The following is a 20,999-nucleotide window of genomic DNA, read 5'->3' on the forward strand; positions in this document are numbered from 1 at the left end:
TTTTAGCAAGGCAGAATTTCTGTACTTGGTAGAAAAATGAGGCAGAATGTTAGACTTAGAATAAATTCTGATACAACATTTCAAAATGGGACTTGTACAATTTAAGAAACAGACTTCTGATATCAGTTTCTAATTGGTTATTGCAGGAAACATTTTTCTTTTCACTGAAAGCTATCAGTAATGCTCAATTCATAAAATAGTTAAAATGACCAAAAAAATACAGCATATTATTGGCAACAAAAAATACAGCAGTATTTTTCATACCATAAGGAACATAGAAAGTTACAATTTAATCCAAAAGGCTTCAAGAAAAATCTACAATGGAATGAAATAAGGTTTAAATTGTTTACAAAGTTTTTTATTCTTTGCTTATTGCTTGATAAATTGTCCCAAAATACTGAAAAGTGCTAAAAAAAGCAGTGTGTCTCAGCAGTGACATTTTCACTGATATCCAAAGATAGAGAGAGATCAAATTACCCAAGTTTACCCAAACACCAGGGTCAGGTGTGGTAAATTTACATTTACTTTGCTTTGCTCTCTTTTAATGAAAATATTCATTGGAATGCGAGTGATTTAACATAACAAAATTTTTGACAAAAAATAAAAATACCATTATAAATAGTAACAATTATGAAATATAGACATAACATTATAAAAGTGTTGTAATATATATGGTTTAAAGATGTTTGGTTTAGTCTTCTTTGAAAGGATAATACGCTTGTAAGTGTGCGACAAAATCTCAGAGACTTGACATTTAAAGTTTTCAAGGGAAAATCAAAATGTTCCATGAAATTGGGCGCAGAAGACTATGAGGGAAGAATTATCATTACCAGAGGTATGTTACTATTTGCTTTTTCTTTCATCAAAATATGTATTTAATCTGATGGCAGTATTTGGCTTTGTTTTTAAATTTGCTTAAAATTGAAACTTTGGTTGTGCATATTCCACTTATAATGCATATATCATTACTTCCTATTTTATGTAACAATGACCTTGACCTTGAAACAACTGGCCCCGAATGAACTCCTATGCTAGGTCTGTATGTAAGCAATTAACATACAAATGATATATGCAGTATCGCCATCAAAACTCAAGTTATTGAGAAGAACTTTTTTTTTAGTTTACCTTAGCACGAAATGCTCATGGTGAGCTATGATGTCAGTTTATTTATGTATATATAAGATCTCTAAAGGAGGCTTTTAGATCACCTGAGCACAAGGTTGTTCTTATTGTAAGCTTGTTTGATTGCCTTTTATCCATTGTGCCTTATAAACATTTACCATGTAAACACTGTTGTGGACATTTTAATGTCAAAACTTTATGAAACTTGTTTTGAACAATTTTTTTCGAATAATATCACTTTTGCTCATCTTAAAAAAACACAAACATTTGTTTTAATGGTAAAACACCAAGTTAGAAAATGGTTCCGATACATACAAAACATAGACACCAAGGTAATTCTTGGGTGAGTGACAAACTGCACTAATCAATTGAGTTTAACTTTGGGTCTTAGATACCAATAGCAGGCAAGTTAATAAAGATTAATGATTAACATTTTCCAGATGGTTCAACTGATGGAACATAATCCAACCACAATAAAAAGATTTGGACAAGTTTTGCAGTGCTGCCTTTTACCTGATGGGGAAACTAGTTACAGGTATGTAAGGCCACTTAAAGTAAAAAAGTTTTTCATAAAAGTCTTTTTTTTTATTAGTCTTTTCCAGAAATAAACATTGATTGCATCATCATAAAGCATACATAAGTTTGACAAATGCTTCAATTCAACGTTTGATAAGCAATGTTCACAGATTTTGATTTAGATCACCTCCTGTCTTAAAATATAATTTTTAGTTAATTGGAATGAAGTGTTTTCATTTATTTATAAACAGCAATAATTCCGAGGGAGACACAAGAACGGTCAAGAGGTCAGGGTCTGGTGGGGAACAAGCATTACATAAGGCCTGTGCTCGATGTTGCCATCATTTCTGCCTGCAAAGGTACATTTTGTCTTGGTTTTTTTGCTAGGTATTTAACATAATAAAACAGTGGTAGGAATTGTATTTAAATTTATGACCAGGTTTTAAAAGAAAATTTAAAATGAGATTATCAGATGCGGGTAGGGCGTATCTGGTCAATAACTTAAGTTTGCCTAGACTCAATTGATGAGCTTGCATTGAGGCCAAGCTTGGGATTGCATATAGAGCCCAAATGTGTCACTAAAAATATAAAAAATGTTACTGCTCAATAACTTGAGCTTGGATGGAGGTATTGGACATAAATTGTGTGTGTAGCTTTATCCTTTTAACAGCCATTCTCTGAATTATGTAGTGCAGTTGTCTGTTACTGACATAGGTGTATGCACTTGGTCCTGGTAAACCAGCTATTCCTGTGAGTTGGTTAACTTACCGCAATGATATGACAGGCATATTGTTGATATGCTTTTACAATAGCCAATAATCCAACAAAATCAAACATGCAGACATAGAAAATTTAGTTGTTTGCAGTTAAATTAGTCAGCTCAAGGTCAAAGTATCATTTACTAAATACCGAAAAACTATTGGGATCACATTTTAACTTTGGGTCTAATTATTACTCTTAAGAATCAAACAATGGTTTGAAATGCTATTGGATGTTAAATGTGCTATATTAAGTGAATTTTGTTAGGCTGGCACTTGATGTATGATGTCTTTAATACAGGTATCGCATTAATGTTGTAAATCACAGAAGTTTTGAAACAGAGTAGTAAGAATAAATTGGTTTCACCATGTATTAGTTTTTTAGGAATGATATCAATATGTAAATATGTAAACATTTATTTTTTCCGACAGGTTATGTCCGGATGTGGTGCAAAGACCACAGCAAAACAGTGCCAGATGACACCTCCCTCAACAAGGCAGTGACTGCTATACACTCCAACTAGACTACCACAGGAAAAAATTGAAATCAACTTATTAAAAAAACTTTACCAACTGATTAACTAATAACTTTGGTGCACATTGGAGTGGCATACATTTTTATAGTATCTCTTGTTTAAATTGAGACTAAAAATAGGGGGTGTTAGATTGTTTAATTTTTACCCTGTCATAATGTGATCAGATCAACAACAAAAATATTGGTACTGTCAGTATATTTCATTGTGTACATTTTATTGTTTATATTTTATAATCTCATTAAAAACAAGAAATGTGTCCACAGGACACAGATGCCCCAAATGTAACTTTGTAACTACATAAAAGTATAACTGTGTAAACGCTTGGTAGAAGATATTAGCTTTTTTCAAATCCTAAACGCAGATTTCGAACCTAAACGCGGACCCTAAGTTCAAGGTCAAGGTCACAGGGGTCAAAATTTGTGTGTGTATGGAAAGGCCTTGTCCATATACAAAAGCATGCCAAATATGAAATTGCTATCTGAAGCGACATAGAAGTTATGAGCATTTTTCGAAATCTTAATGCAAAGGCTGACGGACAGACAGACGTACAGACGAACGGACAGTCCGATCACTATATGCCCTTCTTCGGGGGCATAAAAATGTCTTAGAATATCAAAATAAATCAGAAAGCCACATAAACTAGAGAGCAAACAACATGCTTAATCCTTGAAATGCACTAAGTGACCCCGTGACCTAGTTTTTGACCCGGTATGACCCATATTCAAACTTGACCTAGATATTGTCTTAATACAACTTCTTACCAAGTGTAGTTAAGATCAGATGAAAACTACTTCAATTAGAGAGCGGACACCATGCTAAATCCTTGAAATGCACTAAGTGACCCAGTGACCTAGTTTTTGACCCGGCATGACCCATATTCGAACTTGACCTAGATAATGTCTTGATACAACTTCTGACCAAGTTTAGTAAAGATCAGATGAAAACAACTTCAATTAAAGAGCGGACACCATGCTTAATCCTTGAAATGCACTAAGTGACCCCGTGACCTAGTTTTTGACCCGGCATGACCCATATTCGAACTTGACCTAGATATTGTCTGGATACAACTTCTGACCAAGTTTGGTAAAGATCGGATGAAAACTATTTGAATTAGAGAGCGGACATGAAGTGTGACCGACCGACCGACCGACCGACTGACCGACCGACCGACTGACGGACCGACCGACTGACCGACCGACCGACCGACAGACAGACAGTGCAAAAACTATATACCCCCTTTTCTTCGAAATGGGGGCATAAAAATTTTGTATTGATGGTCTGTTTATTTTGCTTTTTCTTCCTGCATACATTTTTTGTACAGAAAATTTTCTGTACAGAATTTAATATTAAACAGATTTTATTTTGCACAGAATTCTATTTTCACATTTTGGTTCTCCCCAGATTTAATTCTGGCCAGATTTTTTTCTGCCTCGAAAAAATTCTGCTTAACTTAAATAATTCGTAAAATCTGTACAGAATTCGTTCTTTGTTTCTATTGAAAAAATCTATAAATAGAAATCTGGTTCAACTCATTTCAAAAGGACACAAAATATTGTCTGCACAGATTCTATACAGATTTTGTGTATTTTATTCTGCACATAATCTGGTTGGAGTCTGCCCAAACTTTTTCGTACAGGAAATGACAGAATGTACATACATTATTTGCCACAATTGTCATTTTGAACATTAGGGATTTTGTCCCCAATATTCTGTGGACTATTCTGAACTGGAGCCATCTGATATAAGTTTCTTTAGTTATATTGAATACAAGTGCATGTACTTTTTTCCATTCAATATTTAAAAATGTTGAATTCCAGTTAGTATCACAAGCTGGAATGTCATTGTTTTTAATCTAAATGTTTTATAAATATGTTTCTCTTCTTTAGGGCTGGCTACTATTTTTTTATGTAAGTTGGTAATATAGGTCCTTGAGTGTTTTTGTCAAAATGTGGCAGGTCATCAAAATTGTCAATGTATTTCTTTATTATGTTTATTAATCCTTGGTACAAGAGGAAGTTAACGTTTGTTCCAACTTGTGTATCCAAAGATTCTTTGGAAATAAAGCAGTTTCTTTCTACCATTATGTCTCTCACAAACCGAATACCTCTTTCATATAGACATTTGATATAGATATAGCTATTGCTAATTTTAAAATTATGATTATAAAAAAGAGGCATATCCAGAATATCATCACAATTCAATATTGGCAGCTTTTCAATATTTCAATATATAGTTTTTCAAAACATCAAGCCAAAATTTATTTTTTAAGTGCAAGCATATTTTTTCGGCATACATTTTACCAGTATTGAATACTATTTTAAAATCTATTAACGATCTAGCCAGTGAATAACAATTTCCTTTGTAACAAAAAACTGTTTATTTGCCATATTGTTTATAGTCGACCTTTATTTAAAGCCATGGATGGTTTTATGTAATATGCAAGGGGATGTTAATAACATTTACCACACATATCAGGGATATTCTTTAACCCATTTATGCCTAGCGTCTAGAAAAAAGGCCTTGGCAAACAGCGTCTCATCTCATGATGCGGCGTCTCATCTGGGTCTGCGCTGTTTGCTTATAGGAATTTCTTTAAGAAATATTTTAAATATAGAAATAAATATACTAGACATCCTTAATTTTGGCAATAAATTGATCCAATTTCGAAGGATGGGAGAGTCCACTAGGCATAAATGGGTTAATCAACTGGTCTCTTTGTCTGACCACAACTGTCTTGTTTACTTTAGTCTGGGGCATAATTTTGAATTTATTTAACCCATTTATGCCTAGTGGACTCTCCCATCCTTCAACATTGGATCAATTTATTTTCAAAATTAGGGATGTCTAGCATATTTTTTTTTATATTTAGAATATATCTTACAGAAATGTCTTTAAGCAAACAGCGCAGACCCAGATGAGATGCCGCATCATGCAGCGTCTCATCTGGATCTACACTGTTTGCCAAGTCCTTTTTTGTAGACGCTAGGCATAAATAAGTCAAGTTACCAACATCAAACTTCATACATGGTTCAACTAGTTTTAAGGAAGAGTTCTGTGCAATAGAAGCATTGTTTTATGGAGTTAATGCCCTTTGCCCGTAGCCCTTTTCCAGTATGAAAATGTTCTTGAAGATATGGAGTTGCAGTTCTTGTTGTATAAGAAATCATGTGGCTTGCATGTGTGGACACTGAAATTAGTATCCCATGCTCAATGTCATTTTGCACATATATGAAAAACTATATAAAAAAATTCAGAAATAAATAAGCTGTGCTTTGGGAAAATAGGGCTTAATGTACATGTGTAACGTATTGCCTCAGATTTATAGCCTGTTAATGAGTCCGCACAGCTAGGCTAATCAGGGACAAAACATGCAGCTTTTATGGTATTATTTGTTTAAAGGAAGTTGCTTCTTATGGATAATCCACTCAAGGCAGAAAGTGTCGTTCCTGATTGAATGCACAGGCTAATCTGGGACGACAGTTTTACTTTAAGAAAGTGCATTAAGCCCCATTTTCCCATTTCAAGGCTCAAATGAATATTGAAAGATGTGAAAATTTAGTGAGTGCAATGCAGAATCTTACCTGCAATCTGAAAGGATGCACTGAATCATATCTTCGCACATGTATTTGTAAATAATTTTATGATTTTCTTATCATGGTTCAAACCATCAGTATCTGGAATCTAATCAGGGACTGATTATTTTGTTGACAGAGGTATCAGTAGTATTGACAGTTCTGTAGATTATTGTGGTATAGGATTACTTGATCAAAAATGGATGTAATTAATGCATTAACAGTCATTGAACAGATAGATACCAAATTGGGCATCAAAGGAATTTCAAGGGATTTAAGGGGTTAGGGGTCTATGGTTGACCCTTCTGCCTTTAGTAAGAGTATTGTATTACATGTGAAACAAATGTTACTAAATTGATAAGCAGACTAAATGCATGTGATAAATTGAGTCGTGTTCTGAGAAATCTGGGCTTAATGCATGTGAGTAAAGTGTCGCCCCAGATTAGCCTGTGCAGACCACACAGGCTAATCAGGGACAACACTTTCCACCTAAACTTGTTTTTCAGTAAGGAGGGACTTCCTTGAAACTTAAAATACCATAAAAGCGGAAAGTGTCGTCCCTGCGGACTGCACAGGCTAATCTGGGACGACACTTTGCGCACATGCATTATGCCAAGTTTTCTCAGAACACGACTCAATTTTCGTTCCAGGTTAGCCTGTCCTGTCTGCTTATCTTAATCAAGGATGACACTTTCGGCTTTTATGGATTTTTTTCATCAAATTAATGTTTTCATGTTTCCGAGTCTATCATGGAAACATATTGTTTTTTCCATGTCTGTCTGTTGGTTTGTTTGCATCAAACTTTAACATTGGCCATAACTTTTGCAATATTGAATATAGCAACTTGATATTTAGCATACATGTGTATCTCATGGAGCTGCACATTTTGAGTGGTGACAGGTCAAGGTCATCCTTCGAGGTCAAAGGTCAAATATATGGGGGGACATAGTGTTTCACTAACACATCTTGTTTCTAAATGAAAATTCAGTATAGGTGGAAAGTGTTGTTCCAAATTAACCTGTGTAAACTGCACAGTCTGATCATTTTACCCACATGCATGAAGTCAGGTTTTCCCTAGAGACCTTTACATTTATCAATTAAATGCATACCAAGTCATAAAATTGGCTTTTAGTCTTTGTAACCCCAATCTAATTGGTTATAATAGCGTATTGAAAAAAAGAAAGCTTGTTATTATGTTGACATTAGCATTATGTCATAAGCATGATTTGATGCATTTGTATGTTAGTATATAATTCTAATTGTTCTTGACTTTGTGTACCTGAACATAAAGTCATTCAAGAAAATGCCTACTAACAAAACGCCCTTGAAAAAAACTACATTTGTGTATGTGAGAGGTATATGGGGCTGATGTTAGTCAATTATATTGTATATTGATTATGTGACAAACATAGGAGCAGAAGGAGAAGCGAAGAACATGGGGTTACTCAAATAATACACTAGTTGTACTTTAAATACATTTGTCTTATGTATATTAGGAAGTCCCTTAAACATGTGCTATCTAAATGTTCATTCTCGGTGCACTTTTCTTCAATCTAATCCCAGTGTAAGATCAGCGTTTCAGCAGTTGTTTTTTTAACTATTAGGAAACTTGATAAAGAAGCTTAGCTTATAACAATTTATTTAAACTCTAATGCATCGAAAGCCAAAAGCTCATAAACGAAATAAAAAATATTTATATTTGGTGTTATGTTATTAAAGAATTGGATAAGAACACAAATTTCTCTCCTGAGTTTCTTGAGATTAATTGTTTGCTTTATTTTTCAAAAATTCTTAATCCTTGGTAGGATAAGAGGATAAGTAAGTGGTATAAATGAGACACATTCTACAAAATCTGGGCTTAACGCATGTTTGTAAAGTGTCGTTCCAGATTAGCCTCATTGCACAGTCCACAAAGGCTAATCAGGGACGACACTAGCTTTACCTTTATATTATTTACGTTTGAATTAAGTATCTTCTTTGCAATAAGCCAGTTATGGCGGAAAGTGTTGTCCCTGATTTGCCTTTGAAGACTGCACAGGCTGATCTGGGATGACACCTTATGCAAATGCCTTAATTTCCTTTTTCTTCGAGGGTGGTTTACATAGAGAAGATCTTTCCAATGTGTGGATTGAACCCTTGACCTTCAGATTGTTGAGCAGACACAGTATCAACCATGATATTATTAAGCTTGTTTAACCCATTTATGCCTAGTGGACTCTCCCATCCTTCTAAATTGGATCAATTTATTTCCAAAATTAGGGATGTCTAGTATATTTATTTCTATATTTAAAATATTTCTTAGAGAAATTCTTTAAGCAAACAGCGCAGACCCTGATGAGACGCTGCATGATGATGCCATCATGTGGCGTCTCATCTGGGTCTACGCTGTTTGCCAAGGTCTTTTTTCTAGACGCTAGGCATAAATGGTTTAATAGTTCTAGCAACTTAAATTATACTTTTAAAAGGGAAATCAAGTTGAAACAATATAGACCATTTTTAGTTAGTTTTATGTTGTTTTTTGTGCAAACCATATCATACCTAACCAACACCCATTACCAGTGACAATTGGGTAACTGTACCTTTGATGAGAATGATGAATGATTCTGAGGAAAAAATGCAAGTTACACCTGAATAATAGCATTATTACCATTCCAACCGGTCTCTAACAGGGTTGTCTAATTAGGTAACACAGCAAACAGAGAAGCTCCCATTGATTAACAGAATGATAATAAGCCATTTCTAACAGAATGATAATTTGCCTATTTCTCCAAATTGGAGGTATTCTTCCCATTCCATTTCTGCCAAGTGATTACCCAATTTATCCTCCTGTTAGCTCATAACAAGCTATTGTTAATTGGCTTCATGAGATAATAACTGTTCATTTCCCCATCTCTCCCATTCACAAGCTATCTATAGATCACAGCTATCTTATTTTCAGGAAACTGATTTAGATACAAGATGTTACTTCGTGGTATTGCTGTAAGTACTATATGGGAAGTTCGTACTTATACATAGTACGACCTAATTATTTTTTTGTTGTTGTTGGTTTTGGTATTCCTCCCTTAAAATAATTTGAAAATCCAAAAAGACATCAACAGTATGAATAATTTCACAAAACAAAAAGTAGAAAAAGATTTGCTCCGTGGACAGAGAACTTGCCCTTGATTGGTCCTTGTTGGCTCAGGTACTACTTAACTCTTTCAGTGCTGGAACCGAATTTTGAAGGCCTTTGCAAACATGTTGGATCGAGATGAGACGCCACAGAACGTGGATATCATCAGGATCCAAACTGTTTGCTATTCTGATAGTATTCTTTGAAAAAAATATAAAAAAATGCTATTTTGAGAAATTCAGCAGACAACATTTTAGCAGACGACAAATTTCCCAGCATGCAAAGGGTTAAAAGTACTCTGGAATTTTATATTCAAGTTGATTGTTACCTAGCTTACAAAGGTCAGCTAAGATTTAAAGCTGGATTAGACAGCTATGCTGAAAAATACTTTGTGTGACTGAAAATATACTACAACATTTGATACAATAGACTATGCTGACTTGATTTATAGTCAAGCAGCATCACCAGCTGACTTGTGGGCAGAAACTATAAGACTATTAAGTAACAAATTGGTATTATCTATTAAACACATGTCAATGTATTTGTTTGAATTGTGGATAGTAAGATGTCAATTATAAACAATCTCAGCAAAGTTTAATTTTATGAAAAGTTATGAGAGGTTGTTCTTTATGCATAACCGGTATTGTAGCTATATGGACTTTCGAGCTCAGATTTCAGAACTTTCTAGTTTCTAGAGTAAGACAAATTGATGATTCTATTTGTTCAGCAGTACTGTTGGTGCATCCATAACAGCTCGCTATGTGTGGACACAACTTTGAATTATAGATGAGTTGAAAAAGTGCCCCTTTACCATTTAGATACGTATTTTGACGCATTTGTAGTCCCATAGAAAGTTAAATTTAATTGAAGACCTTTCTTACTAGATTCAAGTTTCTTAAAGGCTACATTTCCAACCCTTAGTTAATGAACAGCAAACAGCATAAAACCTGAACAGACTGCGAGTTACTCGCAGGCTGTTCTGGTTTAATGCTGTTTGCAAAATCCATTTTCACTTTGCTTCTTATGGGGGAAACGGTTAACAGAAAACAAAAATTCTATTGAAGTGTCATCATTTTTGTATGAACACATATCAACAAATTTCTTACATGCTTCAATTCCAAGACTACTTCTGGTGACAAATTATTGTTCTTATCAACTACTTTTATAACAGAACTATATACATTTCTTTTCTTTTTTTAATTAAGCTTTTGGCTTTTGATGCAATAGGTTTTTAATTGATAGTTGTAAGCTTAGCATCCTTGTCAGCTTGAAGTTCTTCAAAAGTTTGAATTATGGTTCAGTAATATAAAACTTTGTAGAGAGATGAAGACCTTTTGAATGTAACTAATTTATCCTGCTTAATTTGATATTTTGATTTATCATTTTTCACCACAAGAAACTATCGGAAACGTGCTCTAATAGGACGATTGATAATGGGACTGAATAAGAATTCAGAAGGTGTGATATTTAAGAAATAGTAAATCCCACTGAGGTCCCTATGGCATTATAGTGACCAGCCAGGCAGCCACAAACCCTATATGGACCGAAGCCGTAGGCTGAGGTCCATATACAGTTTTTGGCTGTCTGGCTGGTCACTATAATGCCATTGGGACCGAACTGGAGTTTACTATTTCTTATATTACACCGAAGAGTATCCCCTGTATCACTGTACAGTGTTAAACCGGCTTTCCGTAGTTTTATTTTTCATGCAACTGAATGCGCAAACGATGACGTAAATTGTGTGACGTAGTTTCTTTGACGAAACATTCCAGTTGGAGCTAAATGCTCTGGATGTTTAGGACATGTCGGACGTGCTATTTTGTTAACAGTAAGTTATTTGTTTAAGGCATCAAACGAATGCAAAACGTATTTTGGATTGTGTGTTTATCATACATTATGTAAACTTCGATAGGAATACAATAAAATAGTGTGATTTAAAATGAGTTTCGATAAAGGGATGGAAGAATAGAAAATGGAAGTGAATATTGTTTCGACTTTGTTTTAAACATTGTATTAATGTTAACGTTGGCATTGAGGTTAGCGTGTCGTTTATTCTAAATTAAGTTTTTTTTTGTACTCTTGTTAAAGCTGAAATAGTGTCAATGCTGTTCAATGACGCGTCAACACAGTGCACATATAGCGGTGTGTAACCCCGAAGGTCCATATACAAAAAAATAGTGACCGGTCCATATGCTCTAAGGTTTTTCGATCGCATTTTACAGACTGAAACCGGTCATATAGATATAGAAGGACCAATATCTCTGAGGTGTAATATTGACAAATATATCACCAGCAAGCGCACTAGTGTATTCCGTATGACACAAAAGTGCATTTTAATGACATTGAGCACTGGTTATTTGAAACCCTTGGTGTCGACAACATGGTACGGCCATTAACAACAAGGGACAAAATTGTCACAAAACCAGGTTTTCATTGTGAAAAAAAAATCTGATAAAGGGAGAAAACTCAAACTGAACTTTTGAAATGACCAAAAAAAATTAACCCCCTTTGTAAGTTTTTTTTTTTTTTTAAATCTATTTTTAGTCGTGGCGACCTTGACATTGGAGATATTGACGTGATTCTTTCGTAGGACACACCGTCCCATGATGGTGAACAAATGTGCCAAATGATTTTAAAATCTCACAATGAATGACATAGTTATGCCAGGACAAGCTCATTTATGGCCATTTTTGACCTTTGAACTCAAAGTGTGACCTTGACCTTGGAGATATCGACGTAATTATTTCGCGCGACACACCGTCCAATGATGGTGAACAAATGTGCCAAATGATTTTAAAATCTGACGATGAACGACATAGTTATGGCTCGGACAAGCTCATTTATGGCCATTTTTGACCTTTGAACTCAAAGTGTGACCTTGACCTTGGAGATATCGACGTAATTATTTCGCGCGACACACCGTCCAATGATGGTGAACAAATGTGCCAAATGATTTTAAAATCTGACAATGAACGACATAGTTATGGCCCGGACAAGCTTATTCCGCCAGCCCGCCAGCCCGCCAGCCAGCCAGCCAGCCCGCCAGCCAGCCAGCCCGCCAGCCCGCCCGCATTCGCCAATCTAATAACCAGTTTTTTCCTTCGGAAAACCTGGTTAATAAACAGGTGACAAATTTCATAATGGTTGCTAAGATATTAAAATGTCACTGATTAAAAGGATGATATTAATGAATCGAGAGCTTACCGAAGAGGCATGTTGCTTTTGATGTAAAAATGTGGAAAATATGTAAATATTAAAAAAAAAATTATGGGGCCATAACAATAAGTGTCTGTTTGAGGCATAAATTGCTCTAAAGCCTTTATGCGAGCTTGAAAGAGAAAGACTGAATCATTACAGGCCTGACCAGTAAGGTGTTAACCCTTTCAGTGCGGGAACCGAATTTTAAAGGCCTTTGCAAACAGTTTGGATCCAGATGAGACACCACAGAGTGTGGCGTCTCATCAGGATCCAAACTGTTTGCTATTATGATAGTATTCTTTGAAAAAAATCGAAGAAAATGCTAATTTTAGAAATTCAGCAGACGACATTTTAGCAGATGACAAATTTCCCAGCATGCAAAGGGTTAAAGCTCTTGTGTGTTTCATTACGTTTTAAGATATCCAATTTGTCAATAAACAGCTAGGTTAAAAAATAACCTTTGAATTTTGTTTGATTGATAAAGAATAATTTTTTTTTTTTTCTTACGAAGATCTGTTGAAAAGATTTATGTGATGTGAAATGTCCAATGGTTACGAAAATTACCGATCGTCATTTTTCTGAAAAACAGCATGTCGCGGTTTACAAAAAACAAATGACTGCACCCAAATATTTTAATGTTACTGACTATAACAGGTTGATACATGTATGATTTTGCTTCTCATTTAGTAAAGTGACAATATCAAGGCCGACACACTTGAAATATGAAGGATATTCTGTCCTTTGGCCTATGTCTATCAATACAGTGTATATAAATACGATCGGCAACTTCCGAAACCAATCGGAAAATGTTGACAGGCACAAAATGTTTTGAAAATTCTTATTTCTGCAAATATTCTACCACATAATGACATTTCTTGTGTATACCAATAAATAAATGATTTTCAAGCAATAGCACGTTGATTTCAATGAGGAACACTGTCTATAACAGTGAAAACAAATATTCCAATCTTTTTGGTTGACAATTTTTGTGATGTAAATAGCTTGCATGCAGCATGAAATTGAATGTTCTGTCAGATAAGTGTTTCGACTTTCTGGAGTGGGTGATTTCAGACTGTTTAATCCAACTAGAAAAGAGCTCTTAAAAGTTAGTTAGACTCATGTAAAGTGAAGTAATAAAGAACCACTTTTTGTAAACAACCAAAATGTGACCTCCCTTGTTGGATCATGCTACATTTGGAAATGGAAGTGACATATACGAGTAATGCCAGTCCAAGGGAGATAACTCAAAATTAAATTTTTTACCAAACTTCTCTGTTTGTCCAGGAATTATTACTTAATTTCACTTCATGGAATTGTAGAAGTTCTTAGTGTCTTTATTAAACTGAAAAACATACTGAATATACTTTTAGACATGAACTAAAGTCATAAACATGATGTTTGAGGTAAATATATGGAATTTATGAAATACTCATTCAAAATAATTTGACCACATTAATACTGGTGATAAATAACAGGCTTGATAATGAATTGCTTAGAACAACTTACTTTTATCTGGAATTAATAAATAATTGTCTTAAACTTCAATGTTCAACACAAATTTTCAACACACAGTATCAAATAGGGATTTCTTCTCAATTGGGTAAGGACTGCAAAGACATGTCCAAATTTTCCTATGGTTTAAAGGAAGATGTCAAAAGCCAAAAGTGGTACTTGAAATGACAGGCAACACACATTTGACAGCAGACAATGACGGATCACAATATCCCATACCTAAGAACTTAAACCATAGTTAAGCAAGCAATCTGTGATTCGGCTGCATGCCACTGAGGCTGTGGCTGTTATTGAAATATAGTTTATCTTACCTGCCAAGACTTGGCTGGTAATTCTTGACTTGACAACTATCCCAGCCGCAGTCACTTCCACCTCAACAAGTTGGAGGTAAGTACAGGTCCAGTTGCTGACTTGAGTTCAATTCCTGCTGCTCACTTGACAACTATTCCAGCCGCAGTCACTTCCACCAAGACATGATGGAGGTCCGTACATGTCTAGTGTCTTGATTTAGTTCTGTTACCACTACTCACTAGACTACTATTCCAACCAGTCAATGTCACCTAGACACTGGATCTTGTCAGTAGATTTCCAGGATCTGATTTAAGTTCAATTATTAATTCTGCTGCTCAACAGAAACTATAACAACTACACTCACTTCCACATGGACAGGTAAGTAGATGTCCTGTGTCTGGCTAGAATTCCATTTATTCTCAATACCAACAGAACATCTTTCACTGGCTGACCAATCTGTCTCCAGTACATCAACTGTGAATATACAAAAACAAAAATGAATGAGATAATGAATCTGATTTTTGTAAGTAAAATTATTTGTAAAGAAATCCATTTTGTTCACTAAATACATGTACTAAGTAGACCACCTGTTAGAGCAAAAAGTGCACCTAAAAGATAAGCAGGTTTTTGCAAAAATTCATACCTGTATCTACATTGTATTTATATTCTTTATTAAATACCAAACACTACGTTGAAATCATGAATCATAGGATAAAAAATGTTCCAACTCTTATTGTGTTGAGTCTTGTTTTTTTTCAAATGTTTGTATAGCTCGATTAAATAAGATTTGAACAAGAGCTGTCAGAGGACAGCGCGCTCCATTATTCGAGTGCTTGACAGTATAACGTAACCCATCATGGGGAAATTGTCCATATTCAATAATTTATAAGACGATCTTTCAAAAATAAAAAAGGAAAAAATATTTTTTTTTTTTTTTTTGGGGGGGGGGGGGGGGGGGGGGGGGGGTGGGTGGGGGGGCGGAGGGTTGAGAGGGGGTATAATGTGGGGTGTGGTCATTTATTAGACAATCTTTCAAAAAAAATCGGGGGGGGGGGGGTAGAGGGGGTGAAGGTGAGAGGGGGGGGGGGTATAATGTGAGGTGTGGAAATTTATTAGATGATGTTTAAAAAAACATAAAAATAAAAATTTGGGGGGGGGGGGGGTAGGTTGGGGGGGGGGGGGAAGGGATTCTGGGTAGGGGCGTGGGATCTTGTTTGGGTGGAATCCATTGTGGTATTCAGGTAAGTGTTGTTTTGTCAAAGTAATAATAAAATGTGATCATAAATAAAGAACTTATGGTAATTTAAGCAAAATGTTCAATTATCTAAAAGTAAAAGGGGCCATAATTATGTCAAAATGCTTGAAACAGTGGTCTGCTCTTGTTTATAGGTTGTGGTTATGTTGGTAAACAAGTATGCAAAATATGAAAGCAATAAGTCAAGGGACAAAGAAAATATTTGGGGTAGTACGAAAACTTTCACATTTGCACACTAACGCAGACGCTAATGCTAACGCAGACACTCACGCAGACGCTCACGCCGACGCCAGGGTGAGTAGGATAGCTCCACTATATATATATTTTATATATTATAGTCGAGCTAAAAATTGGTTACCAATTGTTGAAGACATTACTAGGTTTTCTAGTTTTTGACCACAATTGACTTTAATTCACACATATACTGTAGCCTTTATAATGACAAGATGAAGTTTCAATAAGATTTATAATTTAATAATGATAAAACAGTACATTTGGATTTCATTTTGTATATAAATGATTATTTTGTTATGATTTACATAATAATGCAATAAAGTATCAATATCTTCACATCTTGAATCATGATGCAGTTAAATGTTATATTTTATTATGTTTGGGTTTTAAATTATGCATATTCTCTTATACATGGTGTTGATCTAATATGTTATTATTATAGTTTGTTCGCTTAACATTCTTGCAGTACTGTTTTGTTGTAAGATACACTGTAACTCCAATATAGCGCGGTCAATGGGGTCCAAGCCGCGAAACAGCGTTATAACGGATCTGCGTTATAGGTTTTGAGCTCATTTACTGCAGGGCGCTATAAAAAAACAGGTATAGAATAGCCTATAATATAGGTCATGTATATTGCCATGCTGTGTTAACGCAAATACATGCATATAAACCGAATCGTATCGATAACAGTATACATACCGCTTTTCTTACGTGCACATTAAATCCAATAATCCAATAAAATTGCAACATCACTTAAAAAATAATAATCTTGAACATTAATGACGATATATGTTTAAGAAATTCGTAAACACAACCGTACGCATATATGCCATTTTCAGAAGTGTTAAGAGTACAGTGCATTATGGGGCAGAGCTTTCATTGGACGAGCGACTTTAAATTTAGATTGAATGCAATACGATTCATGTACAAAAAAATATTTTATTGCGTCATACGCATGCAAAAAACGTGTTTCCCGGGGACTTTCTGATACCGCGCGAAAATGAAAGTGAAACTCTGTTAACAATTACCGGTACACTGCGTTCGCATGTAAATAAATCGTCTGCATTATTTAATTTCTTATACACGAACTGAAAGATTAAATTACATAATACTAGAATGATAATGAAATGACAGAAAAAGTTGTTTTATACAGTAGGCAGTATATTTCACAGCCGCTCATTTAATATAGTCAAACTGCAACCATATCAAAGTAAGAATGTTTCAATCGTTTTGAATTACTTTAATTGTATTACTATCCCGCTTGCACTTAACTTATGGAAATTATCGCACTGAACCGCTCTGATGAGGAATACATGTAATAAACACTGACACGCAAGTTTTTCACACCTTTATTGACATTACACAACAGATTAACACCAATTAGCTGTCGGTGTTGTTTAACCTCGAGGCTTCATAATAATAATCGGTTCAACAGACGGTTGAATAAAGCAATCAACATGTGATTGCCGCCATCTTTGAATTGTCTGAAAATACATGAAGTTGCATAATACGGATTTGAATCAGAAATCAAATGGAAGGTTGGAGAAAAAATGGGATCCAAGCACCCTCCGCGTTATATTGGATTCAGCGTTATAACGGAGCGCGTTATATTGGAGTTACAGTGTATAATAATAAATAAAAATTTTAAGAAATAGCTTTTCTTTTCTTTTTGTTATTATCCACCGCCATAGGTGGACGGATATAGTTTTAGCATTGTCCGTCCGGAACAATATCTCAGAATTGCTTGAACGGATTTCATGGAAACTTGATATAAGTGTATATATCATAATATAATGATGTGTGTAAAATGCTGTTGCAATTCATTTGCAAATAACAGAGTAATGGCCTTTTTGCTTGAAAATAATCACACTATTGTGTCTGGAGAGTAATCTTGGAACTGCTTGTGCAGATTTCATTTAAACTTGGAATGAGTGTACATATTGATAAGAGGATGGTAAAGGTCAAATTGTCACTCAAACAATTGGTCAATTATGGAGTTATGGCCACTTTTTACATAAAAATACATGTTTATAATATTGGTATTTTAACTGCTTTTTGGATTTGATTGAACCTTTATTTAAGTGTATCATGTATGAATCTAAAGCAGTAGTTGTTTACAGAATTTGGCGTTGCAAGCATGTGGCGTGTGGTATCAATTTAACAAATGTGCTTGTTTGTTTATATTTTTATTAGGGATGGCAACGAATACCGATTTCGGTATTTGAATATTTGGTCATCCTTCCGAACGAATATTCAGATATTTGGTCAACATCTGTTGAAAAAAAGTCAATTTTGTTTACCGTACCATTACTCCATGAATTCTACTTTACAAAACAAAAATAAATTGTACTTATTTACAGTATAACATTATTAGGGGCGAAGATTTCCGACCAGAGTTCCGACAAATTGGGGAACTGCGCAGCCGGACAGAACTGATGTACCCTTGCTTGCAGTTACTGCTACAGCAACAGAGAAGGTACAGCAGAATATACACCAAGGTCTGCTGTTGTCCGACGATGCGTTATCCGTCGGCGTATTACCCGACAGGTAAATGAGACAAAATACCACAATCCTCGTAGCAAATATTAAATGCTTAGCAGTAAGTTTTATATAATTACAATTAACAGCAAACGTCGTATAAATAAAACTGTATCCACTAATAAACAGTTTTATGAATCGCAATTGGTTCTAAGTTATGTAAAAACGCAATGCGGATAGGAATTGTGCCCTTTGGTTGACTCATTTTGCATAACGGGTCAGCCAATCGGGGGGAATTGTGCCAATAGGTTGCCCAATTTTGTGTAACGGGTCAGCCAATCGTGCGCTGTGATCTGAGTCATGTTCACTTGACAGTTAACATTTCCCGCGCCTAGCGTGCCCTTCTCGCGACTAAGAGAACGCTTTTAAAAGAAAGTTGCTTAAAAAAAACACTTCCGTTTCACCTCCGGCATTTTTTTTCATGTCGCGTTCCATGTGTGCTTTTAACTCATGCCTTTAACATTGTCATTATTAATTAAGACTAATTTAGATTTTGTGTTCAAGTTAACGACATTTTGCAATACATGTCCTAAGATTGGTTTTCTGAATATTCTTCGTCACTCCATCCTAATCCCCGTGTGGTGAAAGTCACTATGTTAGTGGAAAGGCAATTCCCTAAATTATCTGGGAACTATTTAAAGAAGCTACTTACGTTTTCTGATCGGGTGCGCATATTTATAATACAATCCATGCTTCTTAATTAACTAACAGTTTGATAATAATTGGTAGTAATCTTTGAAAAATAAATAACATACAATTTAATTAAACTCCCTGTGTACGTCAGATATTTGCGTTAGTAGTTAAATTAGTAAAAGTGTACCCAGATAATTAAATACAACGCTATAACTATTATAATTATGATACTATTTGTATGATAAAATCTTCAGACCGAATATTCGACTGGCGGTTAGAAATCGACTGATCACGCTGAGGAAGAGCTGGTGTGGTTGCTGCAACAGTTTCAGACAACACCCACACTGGTCAAGACTATAATATTCTGCAAGTGTGTAATTTTAATTCAATTCAATTCTGTTTTAATCAGAATGTTGGCTTGTTTGTTTAAAATTTATGTATGATGTACAATAGTGTGAAGATCTTTGTAATTGGGTAAACTACACTGTACTATGCTTTTCTATGTCTGTGTTCCTATAAAAAAAAATCTTATATTACATGTATGTCAAAAAGATCTTCCTTTTGCGATTTCAGGTCGTACAGGTGTGTATATCAAGTGTGGTCATGGTTGGTTATTCAACTCGGTGACACGTCTTACGACGGGGAGCACCGTAGCTACAACCGCGTTGTTGAAATGTTTAAATCTTCAACAACGGACACCACGAAGGAGAGGATTCTAAATGATTTCCGGGCCGGAAGAGTTAGCGTTGTTGTGGCAACAGTCGCCTTTGGGCTTGGAGTAAGTTACTTTCACAATGATTATAACTCACTTCGACATTTTTTTCTCAATAAAACTATTATTTACTTAGTTAATAAAGTTTCTCTTATTCAATTTTGCTCAATCACGTTCATACCATATAAATTAAACTTGTATATCGTACGAAGTTAAAACATGAGTATGTATTTTTATTTAATAAAAAGGTAAATCTTGATACTCAACAATGACATTTATTTTCTGTGATGGTAGATCGACATTCCGGACGTGTGGCTCATGGTCCACTGGGGCGCACCGCGCTCTATCCTGTCTTACTGGCAGAGCCGGTAGCGATGGAGATCCCGCTCTTGCTCTAGTTTTCGCGTACCCGCGGTCCATAACGGATTGCCATGACGCTATGAAGACCATGGTGAATGGGACGGAATACGTCAGACGTACCGTTCTGAAGGAGCTAAGAACTAAAGACATGAATCCTATTCCTGCCCAAGGCGATGGTTGTCAAGATGACACATGTGAAGTGTGTGTTTGCCAGTTGTGTATTTGTTGTAACAGATGCTCACGAAGCTGTACATGTTTTGGAGCGTGTCCGGACAAACTATTATGAAGTTCTCTTTATGTTGATTGTTTTGTGACCATTATCATGGGTTTAGCATTATTTCGATTGAGTTTTTCTAGTAAATGTATGTCTATAATTAACACTTACACTGAATAGTACTAGTAGTGCTTATTTCACTGTTTACTGGCAGGTAGTAACATTTGTGCATGACATTGTTGATATTTATAATTATAATTGACAAAGTACTTTGTCATCGGGGATACACAGCGTTGGGACAAGAAACAATTAATATGGTAGCATATTTTTCATTTGACGTGTTAGACTTGTTTCAATGTTCAATGTAGATGTATTCATTTTAACATGCTATTTTCATTGATGAAGTAAAGTTTTCTAATGTTGATGTGATCGTTTT

The 20,999-nt window shown here is 35.1% G+C and overlaps 2 long non-coding RNA genes across 2 annotated transcripts in view; one reads left to right on the forward strand and one right to left on the reverse strand.

The window, feature by feature from the left end:
- LOC127864414 (uncharacterized) overlaps positions 1-20,999 on the reverse strand; it is an 85,379-nt gene that overhangs the window by 52,750 nt on the left and 11,630 nt on the right. Inside the window, exon 2 of the long non-coding RNA XR_008041900.1 lies at positions 14,638-15,091. This is a non-coding gene — a long non-coding RNA (uncharacterized LOC127864414). The remainder of the gene's footprint in view (positions 1-14,637; positions 15,092-20,999) is intronic.
- LOC127864413 (uncharacterized) lies at positions 18,536-19,942 on the forward strand. Its single transcript, XR_008041899.1, has 3 exons — positions 18,536-18,653; positions 19,532-19,647; positions 19,851-19,942. It is a non-coding gene; the product is annotated as an uncharacterized LOC127864413 (long non-coding RNA).

Source organism: Dreissena polymorpha, chromosome 1, assembly GCF_020536995.1.
Source record: "Dreissena polymorpha isolate Duluth1 chromosome 1, UMN_Dpol_1.0, whole genome shotgun sequence".
Lineage (NCBI taxonomy): Eukaryota > Metazoa > Mollusca > Bivalvia > Myida > Dreissenidae > Dreissena > Dreissena polymorpha.